Source organism: Ahaetulla prasina, chromosome 8 (genome assembly GCF_028640845.1).
Source record: "Ahaetulla prasina isolate Xishuangbanna chromosome 8, ASM2864084v1, whole genome shotgun sequence".
Lineage (NCBI taxonomy): Eukaryota > Metazoa > Chordata > Lepidosauria > Squamata > Colubridae > Ahaetulla > Ahaetulla prasina.
In genome coordinates this window covers 29,625,420-29,640,420 of record NC_080546.1, presented here as the reverse complement: position 1 = coordinate 29,640,420, position 15,001 = coordinate 29,625,420, and positions in this window count along the sequence as shown.

The following is a 15,001-nucleotide window of genomic DNA, read 5'->3' as shown; positions in this document are numbered from 1 at the left end:
TCTATTTAATCAGATGAAAAGTATGTGCAATGTTCAAGGAAGGTCTCTGTTATCTCAAAGTTTCAGGACATTAGCAAATGAAATGTGGCAACAGATAAGATAACTATGGTGAATGGTAGCTTCATGCCTTTTGACACAGCTCCAATTGTAGATATAAATATCACTCCCCAGGACTACCTTTGATTCAGCTGTAATGAAGTCTCGGGAAGAATAAATCGGAGTATTCAGTGTAATCAGCTCCTTGACTCTTTTAATCAGATGGTTCCAAAATGTTTACCAGCAACCCGGCCTTAATCATGCATTACAATTGTAAACTTCTGCAATTGTCTTTCTCCGTGGAATTGCATCTTTGCCATGGTTGGGTATAAAATTAAGTGAAAAGTCAATATAGTGGCAAGCATTTGTGTACCATCTTGCTGTGAAATCTGGGTGAGGGGTCCCAGACGGCTCTTGCATAGCGGGAAAGCTCACAAAATTGGCTCCCTGGGAGCAGTAACTCTTGCTACATCATAAAGATTGTCCAAATATGGACAAATATGAACCTACACACGTTTACCAGTCAATATTCTGCATGATAGTCATAAAGTCCAGGTTTTAAGAAGAGCACCGACTAAAAGAGTACCATTTTACACTTACCTATCTTTCTCTCTGTGGGATTGAACAGCACAAGTCAATATTGCCTGCCATTCTATTATGTGGTAACCCAGACCTCCAGGTAGGTTATGCCTGGAGATGATATATGATGGGAGAATAGCTGGATGTAAAGTAGAAAAGATGCACACAGACATGCACAATCTCTTATGGAAAGGTGAGAGGAACTTGGGTTGGCAGGAAAGGAGGTGTGGCTGGAAAAGAAAAATACGAGTTAAAAATTATGCTGGATCTAGGCAAATTTAGCTGCTGAAGAAATACCACAGTTCCCCATAAGGAAACTATGTCTTGGCTTTTCATGTGAGGGATGAAATACTACCACTATATATTTAGAGCATCTCCTCATCTCTTCTCTTTTGTCCTTCCTCATTATTCTCTGCAAAAATAAAGAGAGAAGATGTATAGGTAACAGCAGCAAAGGAAGAATAAGTGGTCTAGAAGCCTTTGCAAACCAATGGGCCCAGCCAGGTGCTCAATGACGCTAAACTTTGTGGACAATGCCTATTATAGTGACAGACCGAAGGTATTTCCACTTGGTAAAACAAGTCTTTACAATATCAGTGCAATTCTGAGCAAATATCCAGATTTGTTTTAACCAATGAAAGACAAAAATACCTTTTAAGAAATGGGCTGCACGAATGACTGGCTAGCACACAAGTGCATGAATGCAGCTTGACTTGCGCAAGTGGTGGGCCAGTGCACGCACACATGTGCAGCTCGACTTGCTGTCATAAAGGTTGCGGACTGCTGCCACATCTGACAGGTGAACCTTGGCTTATCACCCTAAGGGAACCTGGAATTTTCATCATATATCAAGATGGTCATAATTCGAGGCACCCACATGACTAATCCAATTTTACACCATTTTTTGCAGCAGGCATGAAATAAACATGCTGGTTGTAAAATGAATGCTGCAATTGTTAAAGTACTCTATTGTCCAGAATTTTTTTTTTCCAGAAAAATTGAGGGAAACAGTGGTTTCTGGCAAAAATGTTGCAAATTACAGTTACATGACTGCAGGATATTGCAAATGGTCATAAATACAGTCTGATTATCGACTGACCAAAATGCAGTCATGTGACTATAGGAATGTAGGGGAGCAGCTCTCGAAATTTAAAATCTGGTCAGAAGTATATAATTTCATACAGTTACTAAATGACTGATTATAAGTCAAGGACTTAAAACATTCAAAACTGCAGAATCAACTTCTCTTTTTTTAAAAAAAAACTAATATGGTTTAAGTACAGCTTCACACTTCAGGTGTGCCAACAATTCTGTTAAGTTTCCTGCCACATATATTTTTATTTTATTTGCATTTATATCCCGCCCTTCTCCGAAGACTCAGGGCGGCTTACACTATGTTAGCAATAGTCTTCATTCTATTTGTACATTTATATACAAAGTCAACTTATTGCCCCCAACAATCTGGGTCCTCATTTTACCTACCTTATAAAGGATGGAAGGCTGAGTCAACCTTGGGCCTGGTGGGGCTTGAACCTGCAGTAATTGCAAGCAGCTGCTGTTAATAACAGACTGTCTTACCAGTCTGAGCCACCAGAGGCCCATATGGTTAACTGTCCCCAAATTTGACAGATAGTCCTCAATTTACAACCACAATTGAGCCCAAATATGTGAGACATTTGTTAAGTGAGCTTTGCCTCATTTTGCAACCTTTCTTGCCAGGTTGTTAAGTGAATTATTGCAGCTGTCAAATTAGTAATATGGTCGTTAAGTGAATCTGGTTTCCCAATTGACTTTGGGTCAATTCTGAATTGAACCTGGCTGAAGCCATCTTGTGCTGCTTCATAGTTGCCACACACTATGGGGGGAGGATGAGGGGCAAGTAGCTAGACCAGGGGTCTCCAACCTTGGCAACTTTAAGACTTGTGGACTTCAATTCTGGGAGCTGAAGTCCACAAGTCTTAAAGTTGCCAAGGTTGGAGATCCCTGAGCTAGACCATCTCATAGACCAAATAAGTAGCTCTCCTGTGGGAATCAAGGACGTCCCAACAGGTGGCATTAGGAAGAGGCAGAAGTGGTTGAGGGACCTTGCCAACTGCTTTGATTGGACAAGGTGACCTGTGACACCTGGGGAGAGAAACCTTTGCTCTTTTAACTACATGGTAACCGCAGGAAACTTTTAGAGTTGGTTTTCACTGGCTGTGCCAATACGATATGCCCAATAAACATGTTTTCTGAGGAACATTCCTACCTTGGAGTTCTGATTTCTTTGGATGCGTTACACGGAACACTGACGCTTTCCCTGTCATAAATCCCAGAATCCATGGACACTGCAACTGTCATAAAAGTTTTTAATTGCACAGTCATAGCTGTCTTGACTTTTGGGCACCTCTTCTCCCCACCCGCTTTTCTGGATGCCTCTGAACTTACTACAAGACCAAGAAGCAGGTTGGCTTTCCTTGCTTTGTGACTCTCCGATAAAAAAATATTTATTAAATATATTTCTAAATAATAGATAAATATTATTCATTAGCCATCCTTTTACACCACACTGGCAACTTAGAATATAAATGTTTTGCTGTTAATTTAGGATGTTTCAACTTTAATTCATTTTGTGCAAAAATCTAGACATAGATTTTCCCATTCCCATCATTGATTATGCCAAAGCCTTTGATTGTGTGGATCACAACAAATTGTGGCAAGTTCTTAAAGAGATGGGAATACCGGACCATCTTATTTGTCTCTTGAGAAACCTGTATGCGGGTCAAGAAGCCACAGTGAGAACTGGACACAGAACCACTGATTAGTTCAAAATTGGGAAAGGAGTCCGACAAGATGTATGCTATCACCCTGCCTATTTAACTTATATGCAGAGCACATCATGAGAACGGTGGGGCTGGATGAATCAAAAGTTGGAATTAAGATTGCCAGGAGAAATATCAACAACCTCAGATATGCAGATGATACCACTCTAATGGCAGAAAGTGAAGAGGAACTAAAAAGTCTCTTGATGTAGGTAAAGGAGAAGAGTGCAAAAGTTGGCTTGAAACTCAACATTAAGAAAACTAAGATCATGGCATCCGGCCCTCTCAATTCCTGGCAGACAGATGGGAAGAAATGGAGGTAGTGACAGATTTTATTTTCCTGGGCTCCAAGATCATCGCAGATGGGGACTGCAGCCAAGAAATTAAAAGACGCTTGCTCCTGGGGAGGAAAGCTATGACAAATCTAGACAGCATTCTAAAAAGCAGAGACATCACCCTGCCAACAAAAGTGCGTACAGTCAAGGCGATGGTTTTCCACCTTGCAATGTATGGCTATGAAAACTGGACCATAAGAAAGGCTGAGGGCCAAAGAATTGAGGCCTTTGAACTCTGGTGCTGGAAAAGATTCCTGCGAGTCCTTTGGACTGCAAGGATAACAAACAAGTCAGTCCTAGAGGAGATCAACTCTGACTGCTCTTTAGAAGGCCAGATCCTGAAGATGAAACTGAAATACTTTGGCCACCTAATGAGAAGTAAGGACTCACTGGAGAAGAGCCTAATGCTGAGAAAGATTGAGGGCAAAAGAAGAACGGGACGACAGAGAATGAGATGGCTGGATGGAGTCACTGAAGCAGTAGGCGTGAGCTTAAATGGACTCCAGAGGATGATAGAGGATAGGAAGGCTGGAGGAACATTGTCCATGGGTCGGACACGACTTTGCAACTAACAACAACAAAAGTTTCCCAGTTCTCATGTGTATCAGTGTTTGGTATATAGAAAAAAGCTTTTCTATGCCAAATCCTGAAATTAACATTTTTTTGCCTTTTCTGAAGGCAACTGATTGCATATAATTCCCATGGTGACATTTAAAAATGATAATACAGTCATAGCTTTCATCAGGACATGAGCTGATTGATCTGAATGGGCTTATAGCTAATGTAAAGTTGTACTTAGTGTTGCGAAAAAGGTTACAGATAAATAGACTGTTCTTACAGTCTTCATCTGTTCTGGAGTACATTAAAAGATATAAATGCTGATAAAGAGGTTGAGTTTTATTGCTCTCTCCAATTTTCAAATAACATTTCTGCTTTAATATATCATCTGATAAGATAACAGAAAAGTAATCTTGAAATTGTTTTAAGTTCCTTTATGGAAGAGATGGATAAGAAAACATTTCTTCAAACTTCCTACAGACAGGTTCTGGGCTGCACAAAGAGCTAGCATGGGCTGATAAGTTTGATACATAGATGTCCATCAGTAGATAGCTATTTCTATTCCAATGCTGTCATTTTTGGTTAAATAGGTCTTTCAGATTTTTTAAATCTTACAAAAATCTGCCAAACTATTGTTCAGAAGCAAGGAACAATAGTGAAAAAGTAAAGGATTTTTTTTTTAAACAAGAAAAATATAACGTTGTACATAAACTCAGTCAAATTATTTCCAGGATGGTTCTATTTTTTAACATCTTCTTGAAAACCAACAAGAAGTTAGCCTGATCTCTGATTTTGGGTATTTGAGGTATTCTGATGGAATTTGTCATTTCAATGATAGTGATAGGCTTAACATGTCTATTGTGTTTGTTTATTTATTTATTTAGTGTATGGCATATCATACATGGACTAACAATGTATATTAACATTTCAACTAGATCAGTTGTGGGTTTGAAAATTTTTTACTACTGGTTCTGTGGGTGTGGCTTGGTGGGTGTGGCAGAGGAAGGATACTGTAAAATCTCCATCCCATCCTACTCTACAAAATCCCCATTTCCTCCCGATCAGTTGGGACTCGGGAGCAAGAGAATAGATGAGGGTAGGGCCAGTCAGAATTTTTACCGGTTCTCCGAACTACTCAAAATTTCCGCTACTGGTTCTCTAGAACTGGTCAGAACCTGCTGAAACCCACCTCTGAACTAGATTAGTAGAACCCAAAAAATATAAATGTTAAAAAGTTCTATGCTCAAATACCAATGTCTAGGCCATCTAACCACTGAAATGCAGCATTGTTTACATTTTAAAAAATCAGAGGCTGGACTGGTAGTATATGTCCTTAGCTTACAGCCAGCCACAATGTGATCTACAGTTTGACATGGGACCTCACTGAGGCGAGAATACTACACCCCATTTATACAGAGAGTTCCAGCAGACACCATATGAGGTACAAATCCTATTCAGGATTGTCCATTGCTAACAAGGTAGTTCAAAGCATGGCACCTTTTTTGTGAGGACAACATAAATAAGATGATTAAACAATGGCCTCCCACAAGGCTTTGTAATGGCATTTACACTAACTAACGAATACATATCAGATATACTGGCAACAAGGGGATGCAAATTTGGATACTCTTGATAATTTGGTCATATCAATACAAGAAAAACATGCAGAGATGGCCGATAGCCTCCTGTCCAAAGATCTTTAATTCTTCACTCACCAGAAGCTTACTCCTACTGGTAATTCCATCTATTTGGTATAAATCATCATCATCCCTCCTAATCAGTGGTGGGATTCAAAATTTTTTACTATCGGTTCTGTGGGCATGGCTTGGTGGATGTGGCATGGCATGGCTTGGTGGTCTTGGCAGGGGAAGGATACCGTAAAATCTCCATTCCTACTCCACTCCAGAGGAAGGTTACTGCAAAATCCCCATTTCCTCCCAATCAGCTGGGACTCAGGAGGCAGAGAATAAATGCGGGCAGGGCTAGTCAGAGGTGGTATTTATCGGTTCTCTGAACTACTCAAAATTTCTGCTACCAGTTCTCCAGAACTGGTCAGAACTTGCTAAATACCAGCTCTGCTCCCAATTTATACAAAATAGGATGAACATTTCAGTCCCATTTTAGTGATACATTCCCCCGAAGGCCTTGAGATTCATAGAAGCAGACTGGTAGGCAAATGAAAACCGTTGTGTCATGATGTTATGACACAAGTACATAATTGCATCATTTGCCTCTCACACCATGAAACACAAATGGTCTCTTTAATATCCGTGTGGCTTATTATGCATGCCTGTCCACAGAGGTCTAATTCCTTGCCCCACCCCACCCCAATTTAGCTGCAAATGGTTGCTTACTTCTTCTGCTTTATAGGAGCTAGCATTCATAGGTTTGTTAAGAATACTGGAAGAGAGCTCATATTTTATGGCAACTCCAGCTGAAAATCTCATCCATTCAAAACAGTTGCTTTCTCCTAGTCTGAGAGCAACACTTGTTTAAAATTAATTCGATATGTACCACATCCTAACTTCAAGTTTACACCCCCTCTTTCAGCTTGAAATTCCGCAAAGTTTGAAAGTCAGAAAAGTTGCATGTAAAAAAGAATGAGGTAGGCTACCTGAAACTAGAATAGTCGCTGAAATCAATAGATTTCTTCCTCTTTCCAGATTCAGAAAAGCACTTTTCTTTCAAAAGTACAGGTTGTTATGAACAGCAGAAAATATTAAAAATTGAACATAATGATGCCCTAGCAATTTCTGCATCTCAAGTGGTTCAGATATTAGTCACAGAACAGCTCTGATGGAAAGTGCTAAGTCTTTTAAGGATAGTCGTAGTTAAGGCGCACCCTGTCAAAAAAAAATTGATGTAGTTTTTTTACCAGTTCTTAAAAAATGAGATTAGGAACTACCAAGAAAGTGGATAAAAACTGCATAGGATAGTTATTGATCAAAAGTGAACATGCCACGGACGGAATGTTCAATTTTAAAGCCATCCGTTCAATGAGTTCTTTTACTGGTATTGCAGCCATAGGTGCCAAGGGCAGGGGGAATGAGAAAAATGGTCATGATGCAAATTCTGTCCTGTACTTACTTTGTAGCATCACACACAAGGACCAGTTTTGGTCACCACACTATAACAAAGAGGTTGAGATTCTAGAAAGAGTGCAGAGAAGACCAACAAAGATGATTAGGGGACTGGAAACTATAAAGAACGGTTAAAGGAACTGGGCATGGCTAGTCTAGTGAAGAGAAAGACCAGAGGAGACAGTATTCCAATATTTATTTATTTATTATTTATTTATTTATTTATTGTTTCAATTTCTATACCGCCCTTCTCCCAAAGGACTCAGGGCGGTTTACAGCCAAAGTAAAGACAGTTAGTACAATTTTTAGGACCAGTTTAAAAGGAAAATTTAGAGTTGGTTGAAGAACTTAAAATCAATAAAACCCCTTATTAAAACCCCACTAGGCCAGTCCTGCACGGTGAAACAAAAATGTTTTCAGCTCGAGTCGAAAAGTCTGAAGATCAGTGAGTTGACGGATACCTGGTGGTAACTTGAGGGGCTGTCACGGAGAGGAGGGGGTGATCTGAAGGCCAGACAAGGAATAATGGGTAGAAACTGATCAAGGAGAGATTCAACCTAGAAATAAGGATAATTTTTTTGATAATGAGAACCATCAACCAATGGAACAGCTTGCCTTTAGAAGTTGTAGGAGCTTCATCACTGGAAGCTTTCAAGAAGAAATTGGACTGCTATCTGTCAGAAAAGATGTAAGATCTGTTCCTTGGGCGGGGGGGGGGTTGGACTAGATGACCTACAAGGTCCCTTCCAACTCTGTTATTCTGTTAAACCCAATAGACATGAGTTTCACTGTGATACCACCACATACATTTCTTCCATCTCATGAAATCTCACTTGCTTGCGTACATCAATTTTGGAATGACTAACTATTGGCAACTGCCCGTCATGTTCAATTGATCTTGAAAGTAGAATATTATAGTCACAATATTAAATTGTAATAAAAAGAGTGTGAAATTTGGAAATAAAATGCTTTTTGATTATAATTGTCCTGTTGATTATCCAGTGGTCCACTGAATTAAGTCACTGAACTTTACTGTACACCACTATTTTAAAATATTTTGATTTTGTTTTAATTAGGTAATGCCAGGCATTATATTGCCCAACATCTTGGATGGGCAAACTTTAATAAGGAGATGATATTCATTAAATTAAGTTAGGTTCACATCTCATTAAATATAGCACATTTAAAGAGCTAGTTTGGTGTAGTGGCTAGGATAGAAACTGGAACAGGCTGAGTTCTAGTCCCACCTTAAGCACAAAACCAATGGGTGATCTTGGGCAAGTCTTTCTCAACCCTAGGAGGAAAGCGAAGTCCAACCACTTCTGAAATCTTTACAAGAAAACTGCAGGGACATTTCCAGGTAGTCATCTAAAGCAGGGGTCTACAACTTTGGCAACTTTAAGACTTGTGGACTTCAATTCCCAGAATTCTGGCTGTTGAAGTCCACAAGTCTTAAAGTTGCCAAAGTTGGAGACCCCTGCTCTAGAGTCAGAAACTGACTTGAAGACACCGCCCCCCCAAGGAACCCCTCAACCGACTAAAAAATTAAATTGTACTGTTAACCATGATGTATTGAATAAATTACAAATTAAGCCATTTGGTTTGATTTAAACATCACAGCAGCACAATGTAATAGGCCTAAACCAAACAAGTCACGTTATGACTTAGGATATACCATTATAAATTGCAGATAACATAATCTACCCAGATATAATTTGAACTATTTACCTCAAGTAGATCTATTTTTCATTCATTCCCAGGATTCCATTTTTATGAATATTTTATGAACCATGTGTGAATCAGAAATGAGAAAACCTGTGAATGAGCTACTTCTCCCTATAAATTCAAAGGCTAGCAATGCATATAATTAAGTTCAGAAGATCTATAGCTCAAACACAGTGGTTTCCTTTCCTTTCCTTTTTTCTTCTTTCCTCATCGTGTATACCCCCACCTTCTTCTGAATGTGACATTTAATGGTGCATCTCTCTCTGATGTTAATATTGTGTGTACTATAATTAAACATTTCTTTCCCGGAACATTTATTGACTTTCTTCATCACTTCATGGCATTTACATAATTACAATCTTTGCAACACTTGTCAGATCTGAGCTATCAAATCTGTTTACACTGCAGTGGAAAACTATTTACAGACAGATAGAAATATAACATTTGTATCTACAACAGGAAAAGGTATGGTGCACAATTTTATCTATCTATCTATCTATCTATCTATCTATCTATCTATCTATCTATCTATCTGTCATCCATCTATCTATCCATCCATCGTGTCTGTCTGTCTGTCTATCTATTTATCATCTAGCTCTACCTTTTTTGGGATTATTTTTTCAATAACTACTCCAAGCTATGGAAAGTTCTGCTTATAACATTAACTAAATTATTTAAACTTCTGGGTTTAGGAAAGGGGTCAGCAACCCACGGCTCTGGAGCTGCATGTGGCTCTTTCATCCCTCTGCTGCAGCTCCCTGTCGCTGATCAGCACCACAATTTTGAGAGAAGCTTCCGGTTGGGAGGGAAGCATGGTGTGCCAGGAGGAGACTCTATGGCAAGGGACGGGTTTTCTGGTCGGCTCCACAATTGATAGGGCTTTTCGTTAGAACAGGTAGAGGAAAAAGGACATTAGGAGGAGATTTTATGATGGGGGAACCAGATTGCTGGTTGACTCCAGAATTGAATTGGGGGGGGGCTTCCGGTTAGGACCTTTGTGACTCTTTGAGGGTTTAAGATTGTCGACCTCTGGTTTAGGAGGCTGAAAGAGTATGACTTGCCCAAATCACCCACCTAACTTTGTGCCTAAAACAGGAGTAGAACACATGGTCTTTTGGTTTCCAACCTTGGAAAGTGTCCAAGAGTTAAATATGGATACTACATCTTGAAATAATATTTAGATCCAGATGTCCGTGATCTTGAATTATTTATATCCACCTGGATGGGTTCAACTAGCTAATTAGACTGCAGTAATTCTCCACCCCCAGAATTCCAATAAAATAACTCATTGTTTATGTAAATCCAGCCAAAAACCTCTTTGTTTCTGTGAGTAATGTGAATACAAGGAATATATTTAGATGGCAATGCCTTCAGTTCATGGAAGCAAATGGAGACTACAAAACTTAAGCTCTATTCCTCTGATTTTACAGACAAAAGCCAAAGATACAGTATATGACAATTATATGTGATTGTGATTGAATACTAAAAGAACATGGGAATAGAGAAAAAGTAATAGGAATATGGTGTAAGTTCAGGTGGCTATTGCTCAACTATTGTTATTGGCCAACTATTGTTTGTTAATTGATGTTGGCATTACAAAGATGGTTGATGAAAGTATTATTGGTTGGAAGTAGATTAGCTCCAGAAAGGCCTTTTGTTGTGGTCAAAGCAGCAGAAAGCACTGCTACTGAATGCAAGCTCAATCTTTAATAAGGCTTTCCTAACCCATGACTGAATCAGAAGACAGCTGTCAAAGCATTACTGGGCATGAGTGGAGGATAGGGAAATATGTCTATAAATATGTCCAATATATCTGCAAATATTGGGTTGCAGATATGGCATTAACTATTAACCCTGAGACAGAATGGACATGTGGCCATTGTCATCTAAGAGAACCTCTGGTGGCTTCCAGGGACAATGCTCTGCAAGTGACCAGATATGAGATTCTATTTATGAAGTTGGGTCCTTATGATTTAGGATGCTGCTACTTGTCAGCCTCCGTAATAAGATGTCAAGGAAGTTTCTCAGGCTTATGGTTTTTGGTAACATCAATTTGGCTTCTTTAGCCAAAAATTGGAAGTGGCTTGGAAGTTTATGACTCCCAAGAAAACGATGAATCTATTCATAATGAGGGTGTGTAATATATCTCTAGTGGTTTCTACTCATCCAATCAGAGGAAGGAGAAAGTGTGAGAAGGCGACTCAAAGTAATACAATCTTAATTGTGTGGGATAATGTTATTGATAAGCTTCCAAGATTCTGTTATATTGCCCTACTAGTAATTAAGATTTTCTCCAGAAAACTAAATGGTTCTTGTTTCTTGAACTTGCCAGGATTTTGAATAATATTTTGTTAAAGTTTTTATTTTCTTTTTTATTTTCTTTTTTTGAAAAATTGAGTCTTCATCTTCCTAGCATTACAACCCACTTAACTCAAGGTGAAATCAGGGTGACTGGATGGAGCTGACTGCTTACGGGCTGGATGCCCTTCCTCGCACCACATGGAGTTTGCAGCAGATTTTTTTTTTCTTTGTGCCCTAGGAGAGAAATACCTAGGATTGAACTCTCAACTTTCCGAGTGGGAGTAGACCATCTTCACCACTAGGCCACACTGCTCAGTTTATATTCCCACAGAAATATTGTTTTCTGTGGTAAAACAAATTGTTTAGGGAAGAGACAATAGATTGAAAATGAAAAGAAAATGAAATAATAAAATAAGTGAGACTTTGTGAATATTTAGGCAGGAAAAAGGAAAGTGACGTCTGCAAAATGATAAATAAAAGTATGATACTTCAGAAACGTCAGAGAATTTTTGAAGAACTGGCAGACAAATGTATAACAAATCTGACAGCAATAATCTCTGCATCTGTAAATGTATTTATTGAAGATTATAAATAATATGACAGATATAATAAATATATGCAAGACTGTGGACAGACAGGATGAAGAGGAAATACAAACCCTAGCTGATGGAGAAGTGTTGAAAAATAACTAAATGGAGGATTATAAAACAGAGATGACAATCAGATTGGAAAGACAAATGAGAAATCAAGCGCTGAAAAAGGATCTGGGCAAGGACTTGTTTTTGAATTTACAAAAGAAACCTTCTAAAAACTTGGGGGAAAAATTGAGATGGGAGAAAGAAAAGTCTGCATGGAGATTAATTCTATAACAGCAACTTGATGGATTAAAGATTAACATTGTTAGAAGCAAAAGAATTTAAAATTGTTTCCATAAAATATGGAATACTTTTATAAAATTCTGGAAAATCTTTATGGATTTTTTGTTGACATTTGGACAGAAATGAAAATGATTTTTGGATTTGTGAATGGATAAGGGGAAATATGGAAAGAAATGCAGGCATGTACTTTCGTAGGGATTGGAGAGCTATTAATTTGCCTATATTTATTGCAAGGAAAATTAGGAATAATTTCTTTAAACATTCTTTTTCCTTTCTGCACTTTATATTTCTTTTTTTCTATTCTTTTCCCTCATTTCATTTTGTATTATCTTTTAGTATTTAATAAAGTGTTCTTATTTTTACGAAAGACGATTTACAGTTGGTCAGCATCTATATAGCATAATAACATCAATATTGTAGTCTCTTTAGACCAATTTAAAGTGCTTTACTACTATAAAGCTCTTCACGGATCCTTGTAACCTTTTGAATTGTCTAGATAGAATATATCTGTCCTTTTCAAGCAGGCAATCCTGTCCTAACAACTTAGTGCAAAGCAAGGTAATGTGCATTGAGTGACAGCTGCATTTCCCCTCCTATTAAGCTTGCTGCTTCCACCTGCTGGATGGGAAAATCAATAAATCTTCTCTTTAATGTGGTGGAGCAGGTTGGCCAATGGGAACTTGAGAAACAGAGATCTGGCAATCGTCCTATACAAGCAGATATTGTAGTATTGGTAATAACAATTTCTCTGCTGCTGATCTTGTAACAATAAAATGATAATAATATGATCAACAATGTAATCCTGATCCCAATAGCAGAAACCAAGTCAATCTAGCAAGTACCAGAAAGACATGTGAACTGCAATGTCAAGCAGCCAATAGGAGTTGGGCAGACCACAGCCCTTGATCATATCATCATGGTTGTGATCAAAGTGCCAGAATACAGCATGGCTTAGATCGAGACAATAGAGAAAACAGTAATACTTAACAACAGATCAGATAACCCTATGTGGTTTGAACAATGGGCTAAGATGAAGGATGTGTCTTGGGGCATGTGTACATAGTGAGCAATACATTGTAAAGCCATCGTTGGGAAAAAGACTGGACAAGGTGCTGGCTGTCTACAATGCATAGAGTTCAGCAGCATCTTGAACAAAAGGAAGTTGTGTCAGATCCTGGGGTCTCTTTCACATGATTGGAACAAAGACTTTGTGCAAAATTTGATGACTTTACACATCATAAAAATAGACACTATAGGAAATCTATCATTTTTATCATCCACTTCTTTGCAAAGGTGGGAAGGAAAGGTGTGTAATTCGGTGACTGAAAGTTCTGATTTGGTGGTGAATGTAAGTTATGATCACAATTGAGCCCAAAATTGCACTTCATAAAAATAGACACTATAGGACAGGGCTGTCAAACTCCCAGCCCATGGGCCGGATGTGTGGGCGCTGGACATGCCCACAAACAGTTTAGCAAAGGGGGAAAAAGTCCCAATACATCTCGTAACACCACGATGATGTGAGTTTGACACCTCTGCTATAGGAAAACTACTATTTTTATCATCCATTTCTTTATAAAGGTTGGAAGGAACTGTGTGTAATTCAATTCGGCTGAGAGTTCTAATTTAGTGGTGAATGTAAGTAGTCCTTGACTTATGACCACAAGTGAGCCCAAAATTGAGTTTAACCACCTTCCATGCTACAGTTGTTAAGTGAATCACTGCAGTCGCAAGTTAGTAACATGGTTGTTAAGTGACCCATTGACTTGGCTTGCCAGAAGGTCACAAAAAGGGATCACATGGTTCTATCGTAAGTATGAATCAGTTGCCAAGTGTCCAAATTTTCATAATGTGACCATGGGAATGCTGCAATTGTGTAAGTGTGAAAAATGGTCATAAGTCACTTTTTTCAGTGCCGTTGTAACTTTGGTCACTAAACAAATGGTTTTAAGTTGACAATTACCCGTGCTCCAATCAATGCATGATGATGCAGCTATCATTTATTTCAAATTAGATTAAAATTAAAACTGAACATAATTTACATCTACCTGTTTTAATTGGTCTTCAAATGCTACCATTATATATCCAAATGCTCAAAGTATTTAGTGTACCTTTCAAAATTTCTATGTGAATTTTTAAAAAAGCATAAAGTTTCTTTTTTCCCCAATCTCATTTATTTGGCCAAATCATACAACTTGTGACTCATTTTGAGTCAAATTGGGCTGCATCCAAAATTTCAGAATTGAGCCTAAATCAAACGTTCCAGCTTTTTATCTAACCCACACATCTGACAGATTCACAAAATATTGATCATGATTACCAAATAGGAAGTAGATGAATTAGAACTACTAATATACTTTTTATACTGGGAAGTGGCTCACCAGGCTAATGTAGCCTGTTATTAACACACAGCTGCCTGCAGTTACAATTACTGCAGGTTCAATCCCCACCAGGCCCAAGGTTGACTCAGCCTTCCATCCTTTATAAGGTAGGTAAAATGAGGACCCAGATTGTTGGGGGGGCAATAAGTTGACTTTGTATATAAATATACAAATAGGATGAGACTATTGCCTTACACAATGTAAGCCGCCCTGAGTCTTCAGAGAAGGGCGGGATATAAATTCAAATTAAAAAAAAAAAAAAAAAAACTTTCTTCCAACTTTGGCTTTATCCTGTGGCTATAAAATGAACGAACGAAATCCTTATAT